The sequence below is a fragment of the Coregonus clupeaformis genome, chromosome 17 (genome assembly GCF_020615455.1).
Source record: "Coregonus clupeaformis isolate EN_2021a chromosome 17, ASM2061545v1, whole genome shotgun sequence".
Taxonomy (NCBI): domain Eukaryota; kingdom Metazoa; phylum Chordata; class Actinopteri; order Salmoniformes; family Salmonidae; genus Coregonus; species Coregonus clupeaformis.
In genome coordinates this window covers 48,102,355-48,119,778 of record NC_059208.1, presented here as the reverse complement: position 1 = coordinate 48,119,778, position 17,424 = coordinate 48,102,355, and the positions used below count along the sequence as shown (strand labels likewise).

The following is a 17,424-nucleotide window of genomic DNA, read 5'->3' as shown; positions in this document are numbered from 1 at the left end:
AAGTGGATTTAACAAGTGACGTCAATAAGTGATCATAGCGTTCACCTGGATTCACCTGGTCAGTCTATGTCATGGAAAGAGCAGATGTTCCTAATGTTTTGTACACTCAGTGTATGTCACTGTGTACTTACACTACCGGTCAAAAGTTTTAGAACACCTACTCATTCAAGGGATTTTCTTTATTTTTAATATTTTATATTTGAGATTCTTCAAATAGCCTCCCTTTGCCTTGATGACAGCTTTGCACACTCTTGGCATTCTCTCAACCAGCTTCACCTGGAATGCTTTTCCAACAGTCTTGAAGGAGTTCCCACATGCTGAGCACTTGTTGGCTGCTTTTCCTTCACTCTGCGGTCCGACTCATCCCAAACCATCTCAATTGGGTTGAGGTCGGGGGATTGTGGAGGCCAGGTCATCTGATGCAGCACTCCATCACTCTCCTTCTTGGTAAAATAGCCCTTACACAGCCTGGAGGTGTGTTGGGTCATTGTCCTGTTGAAAAACAAATGATAGTCCCACTAAGCCCAAACCAGATGGGATGGCGTATTGCTGCAGAATGCTGTGGTAGCCATGCTGGTTAAGTGTGCCTTGAATTCTAAATAAATCACAGACCGTGTCACCAGCAAAGCACCCCCACACCATAACACCTCCTCCTCCATGCTTTACGGTGAGAATTACACATGTGGAGATCATCCGTTCACCCACACCGCGTCTAACAAAGACCAAAAATCTCAAATTTGGACTCCAGACCATAGGACACATTTCCACTGGTCTAATGTCCATTGCTCGTGTTTCTTGGCCCAAGCAAGTCTCTTCTTCTTATTGGTGTCCTTTAGTAGTAGTTTATTTTATTTGGGCTGCAATCTGAGACTGGTAACTCTAGTGAACTTATCCTCTGCAGCAGAGGTAACTCTGGGTCTTACATTCCTGTGGTGGTCCTCATGAGAGCCAGTTTCATCATAGTGCTTGATGGTTTTTGCGACTGCACTTAAAGAAACGTTCAAAATTCTTGAAATGTTCCGTATTGACTGACCTTCATGTCTTAAAGTAATGATGGATTGTCATTTCTCTTTGCTTATTTGAGCTGTTCTTGCCATAATATGGACTTGGTCTTTTACCAAATAGGGCAATCTTCCGTATGCCCCCCCCCTACCTTGTCACAACACAACTGATTGGCTGAAACACATTAAGAAGGAAAGCAATTCCACAAATTTACTTTTAACAAGGCACACCTGTTAATTGAAATGCATTCCAGGTGACTACCTCATGAAGCTGGTTGAGAGAATGCCAAGAGTGTGCAAAGCTGTCATCAAGGCAAAGGGTGGCTATTTGAAGAATCTCAAATATAAAATATATTCTGATTTGTTTAACACTTTTTTGGTTACTACATGATTCCATGTATTTCATAGTTTAGATATCTTCACTATTATTCTACAATGTAGAAAGTAGTAAAAATAGAGAAAAACCCTTGAATGAGTAGGTGTTTTAAAACTTCTGACCGCTAGTGTAGATGTGGCACAATGGATTGATGACGATGGACTGAGATGTGAAATTAAAATCTGATCTGTTAAAGTATATAATCCGTCGCCTTTAAGGTGCTTTAACAGGAACCAGCAGTGATGCATATGGCTTTAACATATCTGACCATGTAGGCCTTACACTGCTGTGATTCAATAAAGATACTGTAATCAAATAGATTCATAATGCAATCTGCATAAAGAAAATATGCACATTTTCCCACCAGTGGTGCGTTTCGACCAAACGGACTTGTTGCAGATAGAAATCAGTGCTTGATGACGTAGTGCACACACAATGTACTTTTTCGCTTATGATTTCATGTAAATAAAAATCTAAAGTTCAATGTGTTTCCATTGTATTTTCAACTCTACCGCTAGTTTTGTAACAAACTGTTGCGTTAAATAGCAAATGTGCCTACTCTGGTCTTGACACCTGCGCTCTAGCCAACAGCTGGCAGATAGTGTGGGTAGCCTAGTCAACATGATGAGATTATTATGGATAAGAGCGAGAGTATTTTTATTTGTCAAATGGCAGTCCAGCATCGACCATCATGTCACTAGCATAAGACCCCCGATATTTATTGGAAAGGAGCATCAAGATCACCGTGCACTTTCATCACCCTGTGAAGTTCATCATAATTTATTTAATCTGTAGCCTAAAACTGTTTTCCCTAGTCGTAGTGGGAGGATCACAGAAAATACACTATATATACAAAAGTATGTGGACACCCCTTCAAATTAGTGGATTTGGCTATTTCAGCCACACCTGTTGCTGATGGGTGTATAAAATCAAGCACACAGCCATGCAATCTCCATAGACAAACATTGGCAGTAGAATGGCCTTAGTGAAGAGCTCAGTGACTTTCAACGTGCCACCATCATAGGATGCCACTTTTCCAACATGTCAGTTCGTCAAATTTCTGCCCTGCTAGAGTTTCCCCGGTCAACTGTAAGTGCTGTAATTGTAAAGTGGAAACGTCTAGGAGCAACAACGGCTCAGCCACGAAGTGGTAGGCCACACAAGCTCACAGAACGGGACTGCAGAGTACTGAAGCACGTAGCGTGTAAAAATCGTCTGTCCTCGGTTGCAACACTCACTACCGAGTTCCAAACTGCCTCTGGACGCAAAGTCAGCACAAGAACTGTTAATCGGGAGCTTCATGAAATGGGTTTGCATGGCCTAGCAGCCACACACAAGCCTAAGATCACTATGCACAATGCCAAGCGTCGGCTGGAGTGGTGTAAAGCTCGCTGCCATTGGACTCTGGAGCAGTGGAAACACGTTCTCTGGAGTGATGAATCACGCTTCAACATCTGGCAGTCCGACGGATGAAACTGGGTTTGGCGGATGCCAGGAGAATGTTACCTACCTGAATGCATAGTGCCAACTGTAAAGTTTGGTGGAGGAGGAATAATGGTCTGGGGCTCTTTCATGGTTCAGGCCCCTTAGTTCCAGTGAAGGGAAATCTTAATGCTACAGCATACAATGACATCCTAGACGATTCTGTGCTTCCAACTTTGTGGCAACAGTTTGGGGCAGGCCCTTTCCTGTTTCCGCATGACAATGCCCCCGTGCACAAAGCGAGGTCCATACAGAAATTGTTTGTCAAGATCGGTGTGGAAGAACTTGACTGGCCTGCACAGAGCCCTGACCTCAGCCCCATCGAACACCTTTGGGATGAATTGGAACGCTGACTGCGAGCCAGGCCTAATCGCCCAACATCAGTGCCCGACTTCAATAATGCTCTTGTGGCTAAATGGAAGCAAGTCCCTGCAGCAATGTTCCAACATCTAGTGGAAAGCCTTCCCAGAAGAGTGGAGGCTGTTATCGCAGCAAAAGGGGGACCAACTCCAATTTAATGGCCATGATTTTGGAATGAGATGTTCGATGAGCAGGTGTCCACATTATTTTGGTCATGTAGTGTATCATCGTGTGACTCCAAGTTTACTTCGATATGGTGGTTATTATATCAATATTTCAACATAATTAATTTTACCAACACAAAAAGATCTCATCATGTCCAACAAACAAATTATCTGTCTGCATTTATAAAGTTGTACCGAAACTACTTGTTTGCATCACAGCTGTCCATAGCTGCGAGAAGTAGGGGTGTCTGATAAATCAGAATATATATATATATTTTTGAAGTAGTGCACTGGGCCTTTATTACTCCTTTATGAGCGGACAGAAATAGCTAAACACTGTGGATGGAAACGTGGTGAGAGAGGGCTCTGTCCCAATTTAAATGGGGATGTTGGCACAACTGTATCCGTAGGTCATAAGATCAGAACACACACATAGACACGCGCGCTAATAATATAAATCCCTGTAGACCAACAGCATAAGCCTAATCAGCCTGGCTCAGCAGCCCAATCCTTCTAGATTTAGATTATAAAGGCATTGATCTCTGAGAAGTGAGTTACCAACCACGGATATGTTCAGAATAGGCATTAAATTCTGCTTAACAACAGTAATCACTCACATATATGGAAATCCCCAGTGAGTCCCACTCCTAGAAAAATATATAAATAAATCTCGACAGTATAAACAATCTACAGGTATCTGCCTTTACTGGCACACATCCACACACTGAGAGGCACTTTACAAATAAAATGGTGTGTCCCAAATGGCACCCTATTCCCTATGAAGTGTACTACTTTTGACCAGGGCCCATAGGGCTCTATATCGGGAGTAGGGTACCATTTGGGACAAAACCTATAATGGTGGTTTTAGCTCAGTATACTGTTATTGTCTCTCTGTGGTCAACATAAACTGCTGTTTCCCAACTCCAGCGCAATTAAAAGTGAATGAGTGCGTCTTCATGGCTGTAAAGTGCAATCTAATAAAAGAAAGACACACTTTTACCATTAATTGGGAAACACTCATCTACTATAAACTATACTGGTGTTATACGCTAGGCATTATTTCTCCTTTAGACAGTAGATGGCGGAAATCGATTTTGGAAGTCTTTGTAAAAGTACAATAAAAACCAACATGCACACGGACACGCACACGGACACACACACGGACACACACACCATCCAGATCCATCTTTAGGGCTGTTTTGGGCCCTCATATTGATGTAATATCTATTGATGAACTGTTGATTTGGCTCTCACAGTACTTATCTCTTTTCAACCATTTTAAAGTGAAAATATCTCTTCAGATTGAATTTATTTTATGGATAAGATACGGAAGGTTTGATAATTTGCCTTGTGCATAGGAGCAGCGATAATATAGATATTTCTGTTGGCATCACTGGATTGCTTATCGATCATCTCGATACCTCTGCATCTCTTCAGCTTGTTAATCCTCTCCCATGTGAGGATACAGCTATTAATCCTCCATATACAGCTAATTATATGGTTTGTCCTGCATTAGAGCAGGATATTCTATCAGGGAGATTGACCCTTATCTAGTGTTATCACACACATTTTTAAATACTTTATTTGAATCCACCAATCAAATTCAAATAAAAAAAGGATCCAAACATTTCAAAGGTCCCTGTATGCATGGACACGCAAGGCTACAGAAAGCACCTCCTTTTCCAAACAGCTAGACTGCCCACGAGAGCTGAAACCGAGCAGCACCTAGCCAACTGCTTTGCCCTAGTCTTTGGCAGGCCCGCAATCTCACACACACACACACACGCATGCAAGTGTGCATGCATGCATGCATGCGTGCGCGCACACACACACACAGCAAGCCTGCAGCCTCTGGTCAGCTTTATTTCAGCTGAACTGTGCCTAAACAACAATAATGAGAGAGAGAGAACAAACAATTGACAAATAGACTAATCAAATAGGAAGTTTAAACATACCTGATACGTTTCTGCTTTAGCAAAGTGTAGGAAAAAATTAATTGTGCTGTCGGAAAATCCCTCCTTGCAAACCAAACGGACAATAATATACTGTAGGCCTACACATAGGCTACTGTCAATAAAAGTTGCATTAAATGTTACTTTGACAAATTAAACTTATAAACTAATATTTATAATATTGTCCAAGTGTTTATTGATGTCCTTGAATTGCGCAACGGGCAATCGTTCATAAGCCCCCGCAGCAGCAATTTCAATAAGTGAATGATGAGTTGGTGTCAGAGTTGTCTCACAAACAATTTTATTTTGAGTAGCTTACAAATTGTGCATTTATATAAAAGTCAATGACAAACAGATAAAACAAATGTTTAGCCTATAACATTCTATAGCCTATAACACTTGAATGAACATAGGCAAAAAATTAATAGCCCTATTAGTTTCCTATCGAACTGTACAAATCCTAAATATATACAGTGGGGGAAAAAAGTATTTAGTCAGCCACCAATTGTGCAAGTTCTCCCACTTAAAAAGATGAGAGAGGCCTGTAATTTTCATCATAGGTACACGTCAACTATGACAGACAAATTGAGGAAAAAAAATCCAGAAAATCACATTGTAGGATTTTGTATGAATTTATTTGCAAATTATGGTGGAAAATAAGTATTTGGTCACCTACAGACAAGCAAGATTTCTGGTTCTCACAGACCTGTAACTTCTTCTTTAAGAGGCTCCTCTGTCCTCCACTCGTTACCTGTATTAATGGCACCTGTTTGAACTTGTTATCAGTATAAAAGACACCTGTCCACAACCTCAAACAGTCACACTCCAAACTCCACTATGGCCAAGACAAAAGAGCTGTCAAATGACACCAGAAACAACATTGTAGACCTGCACCAGGCTGGGAAGACTGAATCTGCATTAGGTAAGCAGCTTGGTTTGAAGAAATCAACTGTGGGAGCAATTATTAGGAAATGGAAGACATACAAGACCACTGATAATTTCCCTCGATCTGGGGCTCCACGCAAGATCTCACCCCGTGGGGTCAAAATGATCACAAGAACGGTGAGCAAAAATCCCAGAACCACACGGGGGGACCTAGTGAATGACCTGCAGAGAGCTGGGACCAAAGTAACAAAGCCTACCATCAGTAACACACTACGCCGCCAGGGACTCAAATCCTGCAGTGCCAGACGTGTCCCCCTGCTTAAGCCAGTACATGTCCAGGCTCGTCTGAAGTTTGCTAGAGTGCATTTGGATGATCCAGAAGAGGATTGGGAGAATGTCATATGGTCAGATGAATCCAAAATAGAACTTTTTGGTAAAAACTCAACTCGTCGTGTTTGGAGGACAAAGAATGCTGAGTTGCATCCAAAGAACACCATACCTACTGTGAAGCATGGGGGTGGAAACGTCATGCTTTGGGGCTGTTTTTCTGCAAAGGGACCAGGACGACTGATCCGTGTAAAGGAAAGAATGAATGGGGCCATGTATCGTGAGATTTTGAGTGAACCTCCTTCCATCAGCAAGGGCATTGAAGATGAAACGTGGCTGGGTCTTTCAGCATGACAATGATCCCAAACACACCGCCCGGGCAACGAAGGAGTGGCTTCGTAAGAAGCATTTCAAGGTCCTGGAGTGGCCTAGCCAGTCTCCAGATCTCAACCCCATAGAAAATCTTTGGAGGAGTTGAAAGTCTGTGTTGCCCAGCAACAGCCCCAAAACATCACTGCTCTAGAGGAGATCTGCATGGAGGAATGGGCCAAAATACCAGCAACAGTGTGTGAAAACCTTGTGAAGACTTACAGAAAACGTTTGACCTGTGTCATTGCCAACAAAGGGTATATAACAAAGTATTGAGAAACTTTTGTTATTGACCAAATACTTATTTTCCACCATAATTTGCAAATAAATTCATCATAAATCCTACAATGTGATTTTCTGGATTTTTTTTCTTCTCATTTTGTCTGTCATAGTTGACGTGTACCTATGATGAAAATTACAGGCCTCTCTCATCTTTTTAAGTGGGAGAACATGCACAATTGGTGGCTGACTAAATACTTTTTTCCCCCACTGTAAGTTGCAAAATAAATAAAGTAGCCAAAACAAAATAGGTATGAAAATAACCTTCATTAGTACAAAAAAACAAGTTATTATTTCAAGGTTTGACATAATATTTTAGCCTATAGGATATGTATTTCGAATAAGATACATCTGGATTTGAATATAGGCTACATTTTTAAAATTCAATATGAAAGTGTAATGAGGAACCATTAGGTCTAGTTGCTTTTTACCATGTCTTATTATGCCAAAGGTTTCTGCCAAGGAACACCAGCATGTTCACCTTTTCTGCCACAGAGTAGCGAACTCCGCAGGATGATGGACTTGTAAATGTTGACGGAGGTTTGTAGTCTGTCCATCCTTTGCCTTGATAATAATTTTGCATATTCTTTAAGTGACTTGGGTCAGGTCTGCTGGCACACCTTTATCATTCGTCCTGAAACCGAAGAACTGCCAAACGGGCGAAGACATTATTTTCTTTCCCATCAAGTCAGCCATCGGTTTTTTTCTGATTTTAGCGAAGGCAGGCTGTACTATAGTTACTAAGGCAGGCTGTACTATAGTTACTAAGGCAGGCTGTACTATAGTTACTAAGGCAGGCTGTACTATAGTTACTAAGGCAGGCTGTACTATAGTTACTAAGGCAGGCTGTACTATAGTTACTAAGTGAAATCCTGTCACTTCCTTTTTTTTTACTGTCTGAAACTGAGGGAAAGTAAATAGGCTCTGAAAGGAAAAGCGCCTCTTCTAGTCATAATTTAACTCACAATGTTTTGGATAATGTGGCTTTCTAGGCTATGTCAACCTGCTTTAAACCTGTAAACAGATCTAGCCTTGTTGGTTGCTGTGCTGTGGTCTCCTCTTCCCACATAGTACATGGTGTGTTTATTTTTCAAAAGTCTCAGATGGGAACAGATACAGTATCTATAAATTAAATTGACATTTTAGTCATTTAGCAGATGCTCTTATCCAGAGCGACTTACAGTTAGTGAGTGCATACATTATTTTAATTTTTTTTCATACTGGCCCCCCGTGGGAATCGAACCCACAACCCTGGCGTTGCAAACGCCATGCTCTACCAACTGAGCTACATCCCTGCCAGCAATTCCCGACGACGCAGGGCCAATTGTGCGCCGCCCCATGGGTCTCCCGGTCGCGGCCAGCTACGACAGAGCCTGGATTCGAATCAGGATCTCTAGTGGCACAGCTATGTGGCACACTGCGATGCAGTGCCTTAGACCACTGCGCCTCTCGGGAGGCTAATGTTAAGAGTGTCTGTAGAGGATAAGCTTGTTGTGAAACTTTAATGGTTCTATTCTCTCAAATTCATGTTATCTTCTACGAACTGGGTGCCCTGAACTCCAGCAGCCAAGTAGTTCCTTTGTGAGGGGCATCTAGAGTGCATTCTAGAATGTGACAATGCCAGATAACCCCCCCCCAATCCCAAGCAGGTTTCAAATCATCACTCAAAATAAGATATTGTCCCCTCCTCTTACTGGGATGTAGGCTATAGGGTCTCCAACTCTGTCTAATAGCTTAATCCCACTCTCAGACTGAAATTAATGAACGTGGAGTGGAGAGAGCCCATTCTGGCTGGGGCTTCAGTAGGAACAGCTTCAAGTTCCTGTTCCTTTCGCCTGGCCCCCTCCGTGACCTCTCCTCAGTGCAGGACCATTATTGCCTTCAGATTAAGATCCATTGCACACGGCTGCACACCTGTGACCAATTTCTGCTACGAACGCTGAATGCTTGCTGCGGGAATAAATGGTTCTGCCACCACCACAGAGAGAGGGAGAGAAATGGAGAGAGTAAGAGAAGGTGGGACCAAAAGAGAGAGAGATGATAAGAGTGAAAGAGGGGGAGAGATTGCCTGAGGAATTTTTAGAATAAACTCCCCAGAGGAATATGACCTTGAGGCTTTTAATTGCGTTTCTTTCAAAGTTTTGATTTACAAGAGAACTGACGCAATGTTTGATGGTTTGCTGCTGGTGCTCCAGTCCACAGTAACCTACATAAGATGGTAACCTCAGTGAAGTAAAGACCTACAGTACCAGTCAAAAGTTTGGACACGCCTACTCATTCAAGGGTTTTTCTTAATTTTTTTACTATTTTCTACATTGTAGAATAATAGTGAAGACATCAAAACTATTAAATAACACATATGGAATCATGTAGTAACCAAAAAAGTGTTAAACAAATCAAAATATATTTTAGATTCCTTTGCCTTGATGACAGCTTTGCACCCTCTTGGCATTCTCTCAATCAGCTTAATGAGGAATGCTTTTCTAACAGTCTTGAAGGAGTTCCCACATATGCTGAGCACTTGTTGGCTGCTTTTCCTTCACTCTGTGGTCCAACTCATCCCAAACCATCTCAATTGGGTTGAGATCGGGTAATTGTGGAAGCCAGGTCATCTGATGCAGCACTCCATCACTCTCCTTGGTCAAATAGCCCTTACACAGCCTGGAGGTGTGTTTTGGGTCATTGTCCTGTTGAAAAACAAATGATAGTCCCACTAAGCGCAAACCAGATGGGATGGCTATCTTCTGTATACCCCCCACCTTGTCACAACACAACTGATTTGGCTCAAATGCATTAAGATGGAAATAAATTCCACAAATTAACTTTTTAACAAGGCACACCTGTTAATTGAAATGCATTCCAGGTGACTACTTCATGAAGCTGATTGAGAGAATGCCAAGAGTGTGCAAAGCTGCCATAAAGGCAAAGGGTGGCTGCTTTGAAGACACTAAAATAGAAATATATTTTGATTTGTTTAACACTTTTTTGGAGTTAATACATTATTCCATATATATTATTCCATAGTTTTGATGTCTTCACTATTATTCTAAAATGTAGAAAATAGTAAAAATAAAGAAAACCCTTGAATGAGTAGGTGTGTCCTACCTTTTGACTGGTACTGTAGTGGAGACACTCTGTGTTAAATTACTGTAAAATAGAGAAAAACATGTATAGCCCAGTGTCGTCCGGGTTTGGCCGGTGTAGGCCGTCATTGTAAATAAGAATTTGTTCTTAACTGACTTGCCTAGTTATATAAAGGTACAAAATAAAATAATGGTTACTACGCCCTGAGGGGCTCTGACGGTCTAGGTACCTTTCATTCACACACGTACATGTACATTTATATTTTAGTAATTTAGCAGACATTCTTATGTAGAGCGACTTACACTAGTGAGTGCATACATTTTCGTACTGGTCCCCCTTGGGAATCGAACCCCCAACCCTGGTATCGCGAGTGCCATGCTCTTCCAACTGAGCCCCACGGGACTTTACATCTCATTTATTGTATCGAATAGCTTTGCTAATAATTTACACCATTACACCACAAGCCTTTTGTCCAATCTCACATCTCACTCCTAAAATCAATACTCTAGTAAGTCAACTATATGATGATTTACCTATTTTCCCTCCTGACTGCAACCAGCGCCCCGAGATACAGTTATATATGATATGTTTTATTAAAACTGCTGTGTCTCACGTCTTAGAATGTGGAACTGCTCACAAAGGAGGATTTAGCCTTCGGTTCTTGTTTATATTTAGGTATGCTTCAAATCAAATTCTGTATTACTTTCTTCCCTCAAAGGCTCTGAATGTATACTGAACAGAAATATAAACCTGTAAAGTGTTGGTCCCATGTTTCATGAGCTGAAATAAAAGATCCCAGACATTTTCCATACGCGCAAAAACCTTATTTCTCTAAAATCTGCACAAATTTGTTTACATCGCTGTTAGTGAGCATTTCTCATTTGCCAAGATAATCCTTCAACCTTACATGTGTGGCATATCAAGAAGCTGATTAAACAGCATGATCATTACACAGGTGCACCTTGTGCTGGGGACAAAAAAGGCCTCTCTAAAATGTGCAGTTTTGTCACACAACATAATGTCACAGATGTCTCAAGTTTTGAGGGTGCGTGCAATTGGCATGCTGACTGCAGGAATGTCCACCAGAGCTTTTGCCAGAGAATTTAATGTTAATTTCGCTACCATAAACCGCCTCTGCAGACCACGTGTAACCACGCCAGCCCAGCACCTCCACATCCAGCTTCTTCACCTGTGGTATCGTCTGAGACCAGCCACCCAGAGAGCTGATGAAACTGAGGATTATTTCTCTGTAATAAAGCCATTTTGTGGGGGAAAAACTCATTCAGATTGGCAGGGCCTGGCTGTCAAGTTGGCAGGCCTATGCCCTCCCAGGCCCACCCATGGCTGCCCCCCTGCCCAGTCATGTGAAATCCATAGATTAAGCCCTAATTAATTTATTTCAATTGACTGATTTCTTTATATGAACTGTAACTCAGTAAAATCATTGAAATTGTTGCATGTTGCCTTTATATTTTTGCTAAGTATAGAATAGACACCTTTCCTTTCTATGTGTATGGTTTTTAAGCAGCTGTTTAGTCTTGCTATTCTTTTGAGGGCCTTATGTTTTCCCTATTACAGGAAACGGCCAATTGTAACACAAGCTGGGGAGTAGACTGGTGGAAACGGATCGGAACTCAACATTTGACAAATAGCTTTCTGGAGACTAATTGCTAACAGGGGAAGTAGAGTATAGTTTGGGGGGAAATCAAGAGCGACTGCTTATTATTTAAACAACAGTAAGCCAGTGATCTGCAGGTTCAAGGCCTCCTGACCTAGGTTCAAATACTATTTGAAATCTTCTATATATTTTTGGTATTTGCTTGAGTCTGTCTGGAACGCAAGATGGGCTGAGTTTGCCATTTTTTACTGTTCTATTGGTTCCATTGGCAAGCTTAATTAATCACAGATGAAGTATTTGAAATTATTTCAAATGGTATTTGGATCCAGGTCTGACTTTGACCGACATCTTTAGTTCTCACTAATGCAAGACAAATGATTTGCATGGATGACCAGTGTTTTTTTTTCACAGACGTTTCTCAAAATAACCTGCAGTTTTTATTCTTCTCACAACCGACTTTGACTTTATAGTTTGACAAATGTTTTGTTATTGAACGCCTGATGAATATACGTCAGTAACGTAACCCTTTGGACTCTTGATAAACGCTGGCATGTGCTGAACATGAACATGTTGGCTAGTAGTCAAATATGAATGTTTCGATGAGTGCGACGGCCTAACTTCACTTGTTTCCAAATAAATCTGTTTCTTAGAGTTTGTTGTGGGTGTGGGTTCTAGAATTGAACTGCATTGTGTTCTGAGTGTTCCGCCAGCAGCCATGTGTTCTATCCCCACTACAGACCCAGCGCTGTAGCGTAGCCAGCTCTCAGCCAGGGAAAACGGCCAAAACTCTTCTTTCCTCCTGAAAAAAAGAGACTTACGGGACTATCGCATTATGGTATGTTTTGATGAAGTGACATTGCTTTTTTAAATCTCTCTCTCCTTTTCATAGTATTTTTTTTTTTTTTACTACAGTTTCATTTCGTTCTCCTCTTTTTCTGGCACACTGATAGAGTTGCTGGATATGTATAAAATTGCAAAGGGGGTTGGCTGGATGAATGTCGAAATAGGGAGTGTGTGAGGTTTGTGTGGTGGGCAGGCGGCTCAATGTAGCATCGGAACAATATTGTTTCTCAGCGGCAGAGCAGGGCCGCTCGGGCTAGCATTTGCCAAAGAAAACAATTTGCTCCAGAGAGAGTGGATGAGGGTTGACCAAGTGATTACCATCTGAAAGGAAGGCGCTCCTCTCCTCTCTTTTCAGCAGAGCACCCGAGTACTGCCAGGGTGGAAGCCTTCCAGCCAGCACTCAGAGAGGTTTGGACACAGAGGTTTTTTCGGCAGTCTGAATTCCTCAAACTTTACTGAGCAATGAATGAACAATTCTGTACACCGTATCAGATTGCCTCTGGCAGTAACATTCTGCTAAAAATACAGCAACATGATGCCAGTTGTCTCACGTAAAGAATGAATGCTCCCCCTTTATTAGGAGGTGTGTGTGCATGCTGATTGACAGTCTCTTCTTCAGCTACTGCTGTATGTTATGTTTCGACAGCTAAGCTAGCAGGCAGCACACTTACCATGCTACTTGGTCCTCTGTAGCTCAGCTGGTAGAGCACGGTGCTTGTAACGCCAAGGTAGTGGGTTCGATCCCCGGGACCACCCATAAACAAAAATGTATGCACGCATGACTGTAAGTCGCTTTGGATAAAAGTGTCCGCTAAATGGCTTATTATTATTATTATTATTATTATTATTATTATTATTGTATGCACTATTGACATTAATATTTTATAGAGAAACTAGCAGGCAAAATAACAACTAGTAAGCAGCTGACTGTATGCACTGACATATATTTTATAGAGCAGATGAGATTACAACTTTTTGACATGCAATCAATTCACTTTCTCACTTGTTTTCCCCTCTTTCATGGGTGTTTGTCATACATGTCCAACCACCAGGCTACACAATAATACAAAGCTTTAATATATGTAGTAATCTGACGGTGTTTGGTTTTGGTCAAGAAGAAAGATCTCGGCTGCCAGAAAACCGCCAATGAATCGTAAAAATCTCTTTCATTCAGGAACAATGGAACTGTTTTCATTGTAGAATCACTCCAACACTCCACAACGGAACATCAAGGCACTGAGAGAGAGACCACCTGTGATGGTGTTGTGTGAGGAATCCATTGCCATGCATTGGAATTTATATACAAATTGGCAGTTGAATTAAATGTGATGAGTTTAGTAGGTGTGAGGGTTGACATGGATTATGGCATTCAGGCCAGTCAGTATCCAATATAAAGCCTTGAGCCGATCTGCATGAGTAGGTGGCGGTTGAGTTGCCAAACCTCTGGGCAGTGCTGTTTGTGTGTTGGGCTGGGATCAACTTACTGTGGATTTATATTATAGCCCAAACACACACACACACACACACACACACACACACACACACACACACACACACACACACACACACACACACACACACACTAATAAGGGCAGTAAATATGTCAGTGGGAAGGGACTAAAGGTTACTTCTGTCAGCATTTTTTGTCACCTTGACAACAGCTGTTCTAGAAGTGTCTGTATTAATAATGTATCGCCATGACAACATAAATACCTGGATAATGTATTCAGTTACATCTAGAATGGTTATGAGGATTTGTAGATGGTAGGAGTTGACTTGTTACTGGGGAGATTCATTCAGAAGCCATCAACAAAATCTTTATTTACATTAATTGATATCATAAATAAAAGTGTAGCAGGCTTCTTCTAGAGTTTGAACAGTTTTATGGCTGTCAGGGGAGGCGAGACCAATATGTCCGTAGCGTGGGTTTGACAGTGTGGAAGACATGGTAAATCCATGAAGGAGTCAAATCAGTGATGTGTGACGAGCCCCTCTTGCTATGTAAATGGATCCCTATTGTAAGAATCCCATGGTCCTCTCTGTTCCAAACACACACGCACACAGATATACAAACATACACAGTACACACACACACACTTTCTCCTATAGATAATGCATCGTCCACACTACCAGTCAATGCTCTGAAGGCAGTGTTTATGTTCAGTGTTGTTCTGGAAGGCTTTTGGTAAATTATTTGGTATTTTGAAGCTAAATCTGGCTAATCCATAGCACACCTATGACTGATAGCCACACAGCTAGCTTAGCTGCGGAAAGCGCTCATTGATTATATTGACGGGTATGCATTATGTTCATCCCCTGTAACCAATAAATGATTATAATTGACCAATAAGGTGTCAGACAGTGTCACAAATTTCACAAAGACTCACTAATGAGGTGGTGGAATTTCTGAATATGACTCCTCTTTAGCTGGTCATAGATCTGTTATTGCTGCAGCCAACTCCTATGGTTGTCGTCAAGCCAAACTGATAAGACTGATCTGGGACCAGGCTAGACTCCTCTTTAGCTGGGATGAAAGCAACGCATCATCACTTTCATGTTGTGATCTTAATGAATAGTTAGTAGGAGCAATCTACAATATTTACCTTTCCATTCAGATAGTTACAGCTATAGCTACCAGCTCTAGAGGTCAATCTATGGATTTAAAAGTGGTTCCATTTCTCCAGCCCCATCCCTCAGCTTTATGGCAAATGAGTAGTTATTGTGCCTATAATGAGTAGTTAGTAATATATTGACCTCTTCATTCCCCTTCCTCTCTGTTAATGTCCTGGTCAGGGGCAAAGATATTATGGCACTGGGCGGGCATTAGGCTTTGTCGACGTGTGTGTCCTCATCAAGCGTGTCCTATTAAAATAACCCTGTGTAACATTTTCATAATTCTCTCTAATTACACTCATCAATTTACTACATGGTTGTGTGGCATAGTTGCCAATTTGAAATGATTGAGCTCTGTCACAATGAAAGCCTTTATTAATTAAAATGGGGATGTACTAATTAAGAGCACCACATGAGGGTGTCATAATTGTCCCCGATTTTTAATTTGGTGCGCCGACGCTCATCAATTTTATCACAGTTTAGCATAATGGGCTTCGGGACTGGGGGGCTGGGGGGGCACTTTCGAGGGAAGCACACGCAAGGTCTTTTGTCAATTGTCACTCTCCTCCACCACAACATGCCAAAAGGAGATAAATGAAACCCCTGACTGCAATACCAGATGCCTTGCCCCCCCCCACACTTGAGAGTTTTCCTCATGACATTCATTATGTGATCCAAAGTAATATTTGCATATTTGATGTGAAGTCCCTCATACATCAATATTGTAGTAATTCCATTAATGATTGAGACCTACAACCACTTGCTCCCTACCACTAGGTCTAACCTAAGCCTACTCCACTTGCTCCCTACCACTAGGTCTAACCTAAGCCTACTCCACTTGCTCCCTACCACTAGGTCTAACCTAAGCCTACTCCACTTGCTCCCTACCACTAGGTCTAACCTAAGCCTACTCCACTTGCTCCCTACCACTAGGTCTAACCTAAGCCTACTCCACTTGCTCCCTACCACTAGGTCTAACCTAAGCCTACTCCACTTGCTCCCTACCACTAGGTCTAACCTAAGCCTACTCCACTTGCTCCCTACCACTAGGTCTAACCTAAGCCTACTCCACTTGCTCCCTACCACTAGGTCTAACCTAAGCCTACTCCACTTGCTCCCTACCACTAGGTCTAACCTAAGCCTACTCCACTTGCTCCCTACCACTAGGTCTAACCTAAGCCTACTCCACTTGCTCCCTACCACTAGGTCTAACCTAAGCCTACTCCACTTGCTCCCTACCACTAGGTCTAACCTAAGCCTACTCCACTTGCTCCCTACCACTAGGTCTAACCTAAGCCTACTCCACTTGCTCCCTACCACTAGGTCTAACCTAAGCCTACTCCACTTGCTCCCTACCACTAGGTCTAACCTAAGCCTACTCCACTTGCTCCCTACCACTAGGTCTAACCTAAGCCTACTCCACTTGCTCCCTACCACTAGGTCTAACCTAAGCCTACTCCACTTGCTCCCTACCACTAGGTCTAACCTAAGCCTACTCCACTTGCTCCCTACCACTAGGTCTAACCTAAGCCTACTCCACTTGCTCCCTACCACTAGGTCTAACCTAAGCCTACTCCACTTGCTCCCTACCACTAGGTCTAACCTAAGCCTACTCCACTTGCTCCCTACCACTAGGTCTAACCTAAGCCTACTCCACTTGCTCCCTACCACTAGGTCTAACCTAAGCCTACTCCACTTGCTCCCTACCACTAGGTCTAACCTAAGCCTACTCCACTTGCTCCCTACCACTAGGTCTAACCTAAGCCTACTCCAGGGCCTGTATTCACAAAGCCTCTTAGAGTATGAGTGCTGATCTAGGATCAGTTTAGCCTTTTAGATATAATAGTAAGACTACATGGACACTCCTACTCTGAAACACTTTATGAATACAGGAACAGGCTTCTGCAGTGCAGTTTTCACAAGAAAGAGGAAGTAGAAGTGAGAGATTTAAGATGACAGTGTTTCTGGAAGAACTCCCACAGACTCTCATACATATTTCCAAAAGAATTGGAGGAATTTATACTCTCCTTCTCCACATCAGCCTCTCCAGAAAGATAGTCAGAACGGCTTG

General features: G+C 42.1%; 1 protein-coding gene across 2 annotated transcripts in view; it reads left to right on the top strand.

The window, feature by feature from the left end:
- LOC121586660 (zinc finger protein 704) overlaps positions 1-17,424 on the top strand; it is a 56,734-nt gene that overhangs the window by 5,978 nt on the left and 33,332 nt on the right. The gene's annotated exons all lie outside the window — the stretch shown is intronic.